This window comes from Neovison vison, chromosome 1 (assembly GCF_020171115.1).
Source record: "Neovison vison isolate M4711 chromosome 1, ASM_NN_V1, whole genome shotgun sequence".
In the NCBI taxonomy this organism is placed as follows: Eukaryota; Metazoa; Chordata; class Mammalia; order Carnivora; family Mustelidae; genus Neogale; species Neogale vison.
Genome location: NC_058091.1, coordinates 215802958 through 215812793, shown reverse-complemented (window position 1 = coordinate 215812793; position 9836 = coordinate 215802958). Strand labels below are relative to the sequence as shown.

General features: G+C 42.9%; 1 non-coding gene across 1 annotated transcript; it reads right to left on the bottom strand.

Annotated features, from left to right (window-relative positions):
* Nucleotides 1-9055: 9055 nt before the first annotated feature.
* LOC122897042 lies at nucleotides 9056-9203 on the bottom strand. Its single transcript, XR_006382461.1, has one exon. It is a non-coding gene; the product is annotated as a U4 spliceosomal RNA (small nuclear RNA).
* Between the last annotated feature and the right edge of the window lie 633 nt (nucleotides 9204-9836).

The window sequence follows — 9836 nt, the reverse complement described above, 5'->3', positions numbered from 1 at the left end:
TTTCCCAGAGAATATTTTCCAAATCAGGAGGGAAATAAAATTTTCTTGAGTCTCATTTTCTCTCCTTATTTACTTCATATACCCAACTCAGTAGAAGTTCCAGAAGATGATAAAGTAAACAAAACACAATGAAGCAGACACATGGGGTTTATTAACTCCTGCACTAGTGATATGTGAGCAAAGATCATGCCTTATTCACAGCTTGTTACCGGGGAATGTTTGTGTAATACCCATCACTTCCCTCTTCCAAATTGATCTGTCAAAGCCCTAACTCCCAGTGTGGCTGTATTTGGAGTAAGGAAGTAATTAATGTTAGATGAGGTTGTAAAGATGGGCCTCCGGTTCAATAGAATTAGTGTCCCTATAAGAAGAGACAAGAGCGAAACCTGTCCACAACCATACATAACCATACCCTGTCCAGACCCATACACAGTGAGGAAGGTCATGTGAGGGCATAGAAGTAGGGTAGCCTTCTATAAGTCAGGAAGAGAGTTCTCACCAGACACCAAATCTGTTAGACTTCTAACCTCCAGAACTGTGACAAAATTAACTTCTATGGTTTAAACCACCCAGTCTACGGTATTTGGTAATGGAAGCCCAGGCTGACTCTGACATAGCCCCTGGAATGTGCTTTCTACAAGGTCAGTCTTCGATTGTTTGTCGAATATGTATGTATGTAATGATTTATATATAAAAGAATATAAAAATAGCTATCTGTGAAGATTGTGATTATGGGTGATTTTCATTTTTCTCACACATATTTCTGTATAATTTGAATTCTTTTTTTTTTAAAGATTTTATTTATTTATTTGACAGAAAGAGATCACAAGTAGGCAGAGAGGCAGACAGAGAGAGAGAGGAGGAAGCAGGCTTCCCGCTGAGCAGAGAGCCTGATGCGGGACTCGATCCCAGGACCCTGAGATCATGACCTGAGCCGAAGGCAGTGGCTCAACCCACTGAGCCACCTAGGTGCCCCTATAATTTGAATTCTTTAAGGTACTTGTATATTACACTGCAAAGTTTTATTTATTTATTTGGGCTTTGTTTTCATTTTGAGTACAATCTGCTCCCCATGTGGGGCTTGAACTCATGACCTCAAGATCAAGGGTTGCATGCTCGGGGCAACTGGGTGGCTCAACCATTAAGCGTCTGCCTTCGGCTCAGGTCATGATCCCAGGGTCCTGGGATGGAGCCCTAAATCGGGCTCCCTGCTCAGCTTCTCCCTCCCCCATTCCCCCTGCTTGTGTTCCCTCTCTCTCTCTGTGTCTCTCTGTCAAATAAATTAAAAATCTTAAAAAAAAAAAAAGTTGCATGCTCTACTAACTGAGCCAGCCAGGTGCCCCAATATTGCAAAATTTTGAAGAAGCCATTTAAATCATATATCATACAGAGCCAAATGGTTCGTTATTCAGAACAGACCAGGATATAAGGGAGGTCATGGAGACAACATTCTGAACCTCAGAGCAGCAGACACTGCCTGCATGAACTGTGCACAGGGTCTCCTATCAAAGCTGAAGCATCTGCGGGTAAATTTCTAGAGAGTCTGCTAAGAGCTGCTCGCGAGGACTGGTGTTGCAGGTATGAGCTCTGCAAGCCGAGGGGTAGTGTCCAGTTTTGCTCATCATTATATTCCCAGTACCTAGGACAGTGGTACAATTATTATTTGTTGAGTTAAAAAAAAAGACATCATTCTTCTAGTTAAGCACAAAGAGAATTGCTGAGCAATCAAGTGAATGACTGATGGGCATCTCAAACTTAAAGTGACTATATTTCTTTTGAGATTTGAGAGTGACCATATCTAACAAGAAATGTCAATTTGTAGGAGACTGGGGCATGTGGTGTGCAGAGAAGTTCAAGTGTACGGCATCTAGCTTTCTGAATTACTAAGCTACTGCCTCTTGTCTCTTCAGCAATTTTTGTCTATGGCAGAGGCCTGTCCTTAACAGACCAAAGCAATTGTTTGGAAGCCCTTAAAATCAGAATTAATGAACCTGTTCATTCATGAAGGTGCTAAGTGTTGGGACTTAAGCCTAACAAGCTTCAGATTTTAAAATCATTTGTGTGCTAGCGACCTCTTGTGGTAATTTTGTGTAATTGGTCTCTTAGCGCCTAGAAAACACACCCATATGCTCAGAGGGGAATTAACTGTTCTTTTTTGGGAAATGGATACAAATCTTAAATGTTAACAATGTAGTAATACAGACAGTCAGTAAACATCTAAACATCTAAACCTTTTTCAATATCTCTAGTATTTAAAGAAATTTAAATTAAAGTGTGATGTGTGTGCATGTGTGTTTAGTACTGAATTTTATTATTATTGTTTTTTAAAGATTTCATTTTTTTTTAAGATTTTATTTATTTATTTGACAGAGAGAGATCACAAGTAGACAGAGAGGCAGGCAGAGAGAGAGGTAGAGGGAAGCAGGCTCCCTGCTGAGCAAAGAGCCCGATGCGGGACTCGACCCCAGGACTCTGAGATCATGACCCGAGCCGAAGGCAGCGGCTTAACCCACTGAGCCACCCAGGTGCCCCCTAAAGATTTCATTTTTAAGTAATCTCTACACCCAACATGGGGCTTGAACTCACAACCCCAAGATCAGGATTAGTGTGCTCTACCAACGGAGCCAGCCAGACGCTCCTAGTACAGAATTTTATTTTATTATTATTATTTTTTTTATTCTTAAAAGACTTTATTTATTTATTTGACAGAGAGAAAGCATGAGCAGGAGGGTGGGGTGGGAAGGGCAAAGGGAGAGGGAGAAGGCAGGCTTCCTGCATAGTAGGGTGCCTGAACATGGGGCTCGATCCCAAACCCTTGACACCACCACAGAAGGCAGATGCCCAACTGACTGAGCCACCCAGATGCCCCCTAGTATAGAATTTTAAAGAGAGTTATATCTAGTGTTGGAAAAAGAGAAAGAGACATCAAGCACATCTATAGGCTTGGTAGGAGTGTACACTGACACAGTGGTTAGTACAACCCCTTTTAGGAGACAAATAAGGCCTAATGTTTCTTTAAAATTTTCACAATTACTGAACAACTAATCCTACTGCTAGAAAATTTTCCAGTGGAAATGATTAAAAGTACAGACACGTTTTGCATATCAGGCTATTCTTCAAGATAAAGAGCAGGAAAAAGGAAATGAGCAAAAATAGGAAGATAGCTAAAGAAATTATGCTATTTCAATATAAAAGAATATTACTTAACACTTAAAAATGTGTTTTCAAGTACTATTTATTGACATGGAAAACGCTTATAATACAATGCTAAGAGAGTGAAGCAGAATTACAACTGTAATATCTATATCTCTATCCATACACACACATAGGACAGACGAAAGAGAGAAGCTGGAAGGAAATCTACAGATACGGTGACAGGAATTATTCTGTGGGGGAAGTGTTGTAGTTTATTTGCAATTTCTTTCCCTAAAATTTTCTATTTTTACCAAAATCTAGACAATGAACAATACATCAACAAATTATACAAGTCATACTGATATATTATTATATAACATTAATTTGGACTTTAAAATTTTTTAACTCACAGCCATAATGTAGTATTAAAATTTGCTTTTTTGAGGGCACCCAGGTGGCTCAGTTGGTTAGGTGACTGCCCTTGGCTCGGGTCATGATCCCAGGGCCCCTCCACGGGGAGCCTGCTTCTCCCTCTCCCTCTGCCTGCTACTCTGCCTATTGTGCTCTCTCTCCCTCTGTCAAATAAATAAATAAATAAATAAATATCTTAAAAAACATAAAATTTGCTTTTTTCATTGTATATTTTGGAGATACTTCTATGCTAGTAACTATAGCTCAAACTCATGTGAATGAATATTAATTTTTATTTTGAGAAAAGCGTCCTTATTTTATTTTATTTTTTTAAGATTTTATTTATTTATTTGTCAGAGAGAGAGGGAGAGCGAGCACAGGCAGACAGAGAGGCAGGCAGAGGCAGAGGGAGAAGCAGGCTCCCTGCCAAGCAAGGAGCCCGATGTGGGACTGGATCCCAGGACACTGGGATCATGACCTGAGCCGAAGGCAGCTGCTTAACCAACTGAGCCACCCAGGCGTCCCGAAAAGGGTCCTTATTTTAAACTGAAATGTATTTGTTGCTGTAGTTCAGTTTCAGATACATCCTTTCAGGGGAAGTATCAAGTCCCACCGAAGAGGATACGGCAACTTTGATGAGGTCAGCCGTTTCCTCTCTAGCGAGAATCTGAGATTGTATCTTAGAACTAGGGGCACCGCCTGGGGAGCAGATAGAGAACTAGCGAGCTGGGCACCTCTGCTCATCTCCGCAGGGACTTTGGTCAACTCTCCCACCTTGCTTAGGCTCAGCTTCATGAAGCTGGGAAGTTGGAGCCGGTGTTCACGGAGCTCCTCAAATGAGAAGATTGGTTAAACCTCAAGCAGTATGGTTGTAACTTGTAACAAAAGATGTATTATTTGATGCATTTTCAGTGGAAATTAGAAGTTGGAGCTCCTCTCAAAGAATTCAGGTAGATTTTAGGGACGCCTGGGAGGCTCAGTCAATTAAGTGTCTGACTCTTGATTTCAACTCAGGCCATGATCTCAGGGTCCTGAGTTTGAGCCCTGCTTAGAGGCCTGCTTTAGACTCCGCACTCAGCTGAGCGCAGAGTCTGCTTGTCCCTTTCCCTCACCTCGCTTGCTCTCTCGCTCTCAGATAAATAAATAAATAAAATCTAAAAAAAAAAAAAAGATTTTATTTATTTATTGAACACACGAGATCACGAGTAGGCAGAGAGGCAGGCACAGAGAGAAGGGGAAACAGGCTCCCTGCTGAGCAGAGAGCCGGATGTGAGGCTCGATCCCAGGACCCTGAGACCATAACCTGAACTGAAGGTAGAGGCCCAACCCACTGAGCCACCCAGGCACCCCTAAAATCTTAAAAAAAAAAAAAAAAAAAAATCAGGTAGAGGGATGCCTGGGTGGCTCAGTGGGCTGGGCCTCTGCCTTCAGCTCAGGTCGTGATCTCAGGGTCCTGGGATCGAGTCCCGCATCGGGCTCTCTGCTCAGCAGGGATCCCGCCTGCTTCCCTCTCTCTCTGCCTGCCTCTCTGTCTACTTGTGATGTCAGTCTATCAAATAAACAAATAAAATCTTTAAAAAAAAAAAAAGAAAGAAAGTAATGACTCATAATATAAAAAGCACTAGATTCGAAGCACCATCAGGACGACTGCTAGAAAAATCCTTCCATTAAAAAGTTCATTTTGGGGCGCCTGGGTGGCTCAGTCAGTTAAACAGCTGCCTTCAGCTCAGGTCATGATCTCAGAGTCCTGGGAATCAAGCCCCACATCTGGTTCCCTGCTGAGTGGAAAGCCTGCTTCTCCCTCACTCAGCTACTCTGCCCTACTTGTGCTCTCTCTCTTCAAATAAATAAATAAAATCTTTTTTTTAAAAAAAGTTCATTTTGATGATGTAGTAGCCACCAATTTGTTGCCTCTGAGCACCACTGTCCCCCCACCCCTTCTTCACAGACACAGAACAGACCTCAAAAATAACCAGCGGACTGCACTGCTTTTCTACTCTGGTAAATTTCTACTCTGGTAAATGGGAAATTATATTTTCTACCTCTAGATGGCGCTATATTAAAGCAATTTCTCTTCTTCGTGGTTTACTATGTGAGATGATTTGTAATCCTCTTTAGGTGTACTTTCTGTGCATAACCATATAAAAAGCATTTCTGACCCTATTTATTACAGTTTGCTTAGCATCCAACATGATGGTCATGAACTCATGACCTTGAAATCAAGACCTGAGCTGAGATCAAGAGTTGGATGTTTGAATTGCTGAGCCACCCATGTGCCCCTTTGTTTATTTCTTAATACACTTATCTATGATCTATGGAAGTCAATAAATATGCAGGAGAAAGTTTACTAAACGTTGCTAAAATATAATTTTCTATTAGATTCAACTGAATTAAATTTCTAATGCAAAACAATTATGTTAAATAGCCTAACAACATACATTCTGGCAAAAAAAATTTTTTTTTTTTTTTTTTTTTTTGGTTAAAACAATCTGATGGTAAATCCAGTAGAACCCTCTTAGGACAAAATTCAACAGAGACTTACATCTGTTAAAGATCAAAATATTATCACAGTTGGTGAACTTTTTCCATAAAGGGCCAGATGGTAAGTATTTTAAGCTCCGTCATAGCACAAAAGCAGGCACAGACGACGTGGAAATAAATGGATGTGACTGTGTTCTTAGCAAACCGTATTTACAGAAACATGACAGGCTTGGTTCCTCTGAACTGCAGTTGCCCATTCCTTTATTTATGGTGAAAGCCTGACTTAATATGCTAACTCACCATTATTTTTAACTACCCCTGCCCAACAAAACTGGATATCACAGTCCATTACACACTACAGACATACTGGGTTTTGGCATTCTCATGAAAATCCAGATTTATATATTCTCTTGAGAAAATAATAGACTCAAGACCAGGACACACTGAGCTCAGATAATGAGGCAGGATTGAATATTGCGTTCCCTCCTTGCAGGGGTCAAGTGTCCTCCAGCTGCCCCTGTTCCCACAGGCTGGCTTGTGTATTTACCTCTCCCAGTGTGGGGCAGTGGAACTGAGACCTCTTAGAACTGAAAACCCTACATGAACTCTGATTCCCATTGCCCTTCCTGCACATCCTTTCACTGACTATCCGTTTGCCTTCTCATATGTTGACGTACATTTTTCTGTATTTCAACTCGCATTACTTCCTTTTAAATGCATCAAAAATACCTAATGATACAGGGCACCTGGGTGGCTCAGTGGGTTAAAGCCTTTGCCTTCTGCTCAGGTCATGATCCCAGGGTTCTGGGATTGAGCCCCACATCGGGCTCTCTGCACAGCAGGGAGGCTGCTCCCCCCGCAACCCTCTGCCTACTTGTGATATCTGTTTGTCAAATAAATAAATAAATAAAATCTTAAAAAAAAAAACCCTAATAATAATGGGATAACAATGCTTCATTTTTCATGACACACTTTTGCCATAAAAAACATGAAAACAAGAGCTCTTTTTGGTAAACGTCTTTATTTTGATTAACTCTTCCCATATGCCTCATAAGAATGAAGTAATAGACGTGTCTGGGTGGCTCAGTCAGTTAAGCATCTGCCTTTGGCTCGGGTCATGATCCCACGTCCTGGGATGGAGTCATGCATCAGGTCCCCTGCTCAGCCAGGAGCCTGCTTCTCCCTCTACCCTCTGCCCCTCTGCCCACTGTGTGCACTCTCTCTCTCAAATAAAGAAATAAAATCTTTTAAAAAACAATGAAATAATATTACTGTGTCTCATATACTATAAGGGCCTATTCAGCCAGAGCAGCCCCATCCCAGTCGAACTGCCAATTTGTTGTAAAACTTAAATTGACTCTGCCCCACCCCCCCAGGGGAACTTACTTAAAAACAAGTCCCAGAAACCAGTCCCAGGTAACAAAGTCCAAATACAAGAGTGGGTTAGGCCAGGTGGAGGTATTTGATTAGTGGGGATGCATACTGTCTCCCAGCTACGAAGGAGTATGGGCCCCGCCCTTTGGGCACCTTTTGGGTGCCAATTTTTTTTTTTTAAGATTTTATTTATTTATTTGACAGGCAGAGATCACAAGTAGGCAGAGAGGCGGGCAGAGAGAGAGAGGAGGAAGCAGGCTCCCTGCTGAGCAGAGAACCTGATGCGGGGCTCGTTCCTAGGACCCTGGGATCATGACCTGAGCTGAAGGCAGAGGCTTTGACCCACTGAGCCACCCAGGCAGGCAGAGAGAGAGGAGGAAGCATTGGGCGCCAATTCTAACCAGGGTTAGAATTAACCAGGGTGATAGGCTGGTTCAAATGTCTACTAGGATAAATTGTAATTCAATTGGTCACCTAGTATGACTGTGCAGCTTTCTCTGGGTGTTACAATTTCATTGGCCACCTGTGTGTGGCCAGGCCCAGCCACATAGCCTTTGCTCTATAAAAGTCTGTGAAACAGAGAAGGGTCACCTTCTCTGTAAGGGGTGGCCCCGACTGGTCCATTTGATGGTGGGTTTGATTCTTGATGCTTGGCATGAAATAAAGCTTTGCTTGACCTTCGCTTTGTATCAGTCTCGCTCCTTTAATCACGGACCCATTATTGGGGGACCCATTATTCGGGGACCCAACATTGGGGGCTCGTCTGGGATTAAACAACAAGAACTGAGCCAGCATCAGAATTTCTGGGAAAAGCCTCCGGAGGTAAGATCCGGGATCCTGTCTGTCTGTCTGGTTGCGGAGCTCCAGGTATGGCCCACCTGGGAGAAGCTAGACGCAGCCATGCTCCCCAGGGCTGGAGTGGATGTGGGGATGCCCCATCCCTCTTCTGGTAGATCGTCTAGGGGTCCGAGTCCCCCTAGGCGGTCAGGGGGCCGAGAAAACCCCCACCAGCAGCAGGCTCTGAGTGAGGGCCGCTGGGTTTGCGGTTGTCTTTGTCTTGTCTTTTTGTAGTCTATTGTGTTGTTGGTTGTGTTTGAAGGAATGGGGCAAGCAGAGAGTAAGGGGACTCTGACTTTCATCTCTCCGTTCCTCCTAATAGATGTGGGGCTTCTCCCTCACTCATTTTGTGTGTTAAGGGCTGTAACTGGAGTCAACTGCAGTTAGTCTAACTCGGGACAGAGACTTTAAGGAATATTCCCAAGCAGCTGCCGAAATTACCTTTGTTTTGGGGACATTCCTTGCCTTCTCTGGCCCAACGTGGACTGCCTAGCCCCTCCCCTTGCTGGCGGGAAAGCATGGCATCTGCTCCTCTCTTGGAGCTGATGAGCTCTAGAACTGGGAACTCGTTCTCTGCCTTCTGGTGGCACTTTGTTCTGTTTTTCACTGTTAGAAAATGAGAAGAGCGCCCCCCTGGACCTAACACCCCCACTCCGGACCCCCCCCCCGGGGTCTCAGGTAAACATTGAAAAGGGAGTGGGCCCAGGTGGAACGTAAATCAGTATTTGAACTAAGTTAAGTTTGTTGGGTTAATTAGGATGAACATGTCCTTTGAGTTAACAGCAATAATTGTGAAACTTCAAAGTTTACTGAGGGTCAATTAAAATCTGTGTTAAAATCTGTTGAAATCTGTTAGCAAAGAGATGACAAACTGATGATTAATTGTCTGTCTCAAAGTTTTCAATTAGCAATAATCGCGCCTCAGATAAACCTCATTGGCTACGATACTGCCACTGCGCAAAGCTTGTCTGTTTCAAAGTTTTAATGGGTAATTGTTAAAGTAGCTTTCAAAGTCTTTGCTAACCTGAAACTTTAAACCAAATGGGATAAAATGCTAGAGCGCTGGTTGCTGGATCTAGCTTTGTGCTTTTGAAACCTGTTGGTAAACACGTTTTGTGCTCAACTGATTCATAAATTTGCCTTCAAAGAATTCTGTTGTAACAGTTCACAATTGGTTTATATTTAGTCTTCACTAGAGGTTAAGGTATTTCTAAGAGTAAAAAATTCTGCTGAGTGTAACTAAGACTGATGGAAATAAGGGAAGCAACTCTGTATGTAGAAAAGTAGGAGATATGTAAAAAAAAGAGAGAAAAAGACCAGATGCCTGATCCTGTTTGAATAAGAAAGAAAAACAGGCCCGGGGCCACTGTCTGAGCCAGACCCATTCATGAAGAATGGAAGGGGAGACCATCACCTCCCATTAGCCAAGGATACCCAGAGGGGAGGGTGTCCAACCTGTTTGAATCTGAAGAGTGCTTGACCGTGTAAATCTGTCTGTATGACTCCACTGCTTTGGCTACGGAGTCTGAGTGGGCTGCACCCTGAGTCTCGCGGAGCATCATATGGCATAACGGTCATCTCCTCCACGGAGCAGCCTG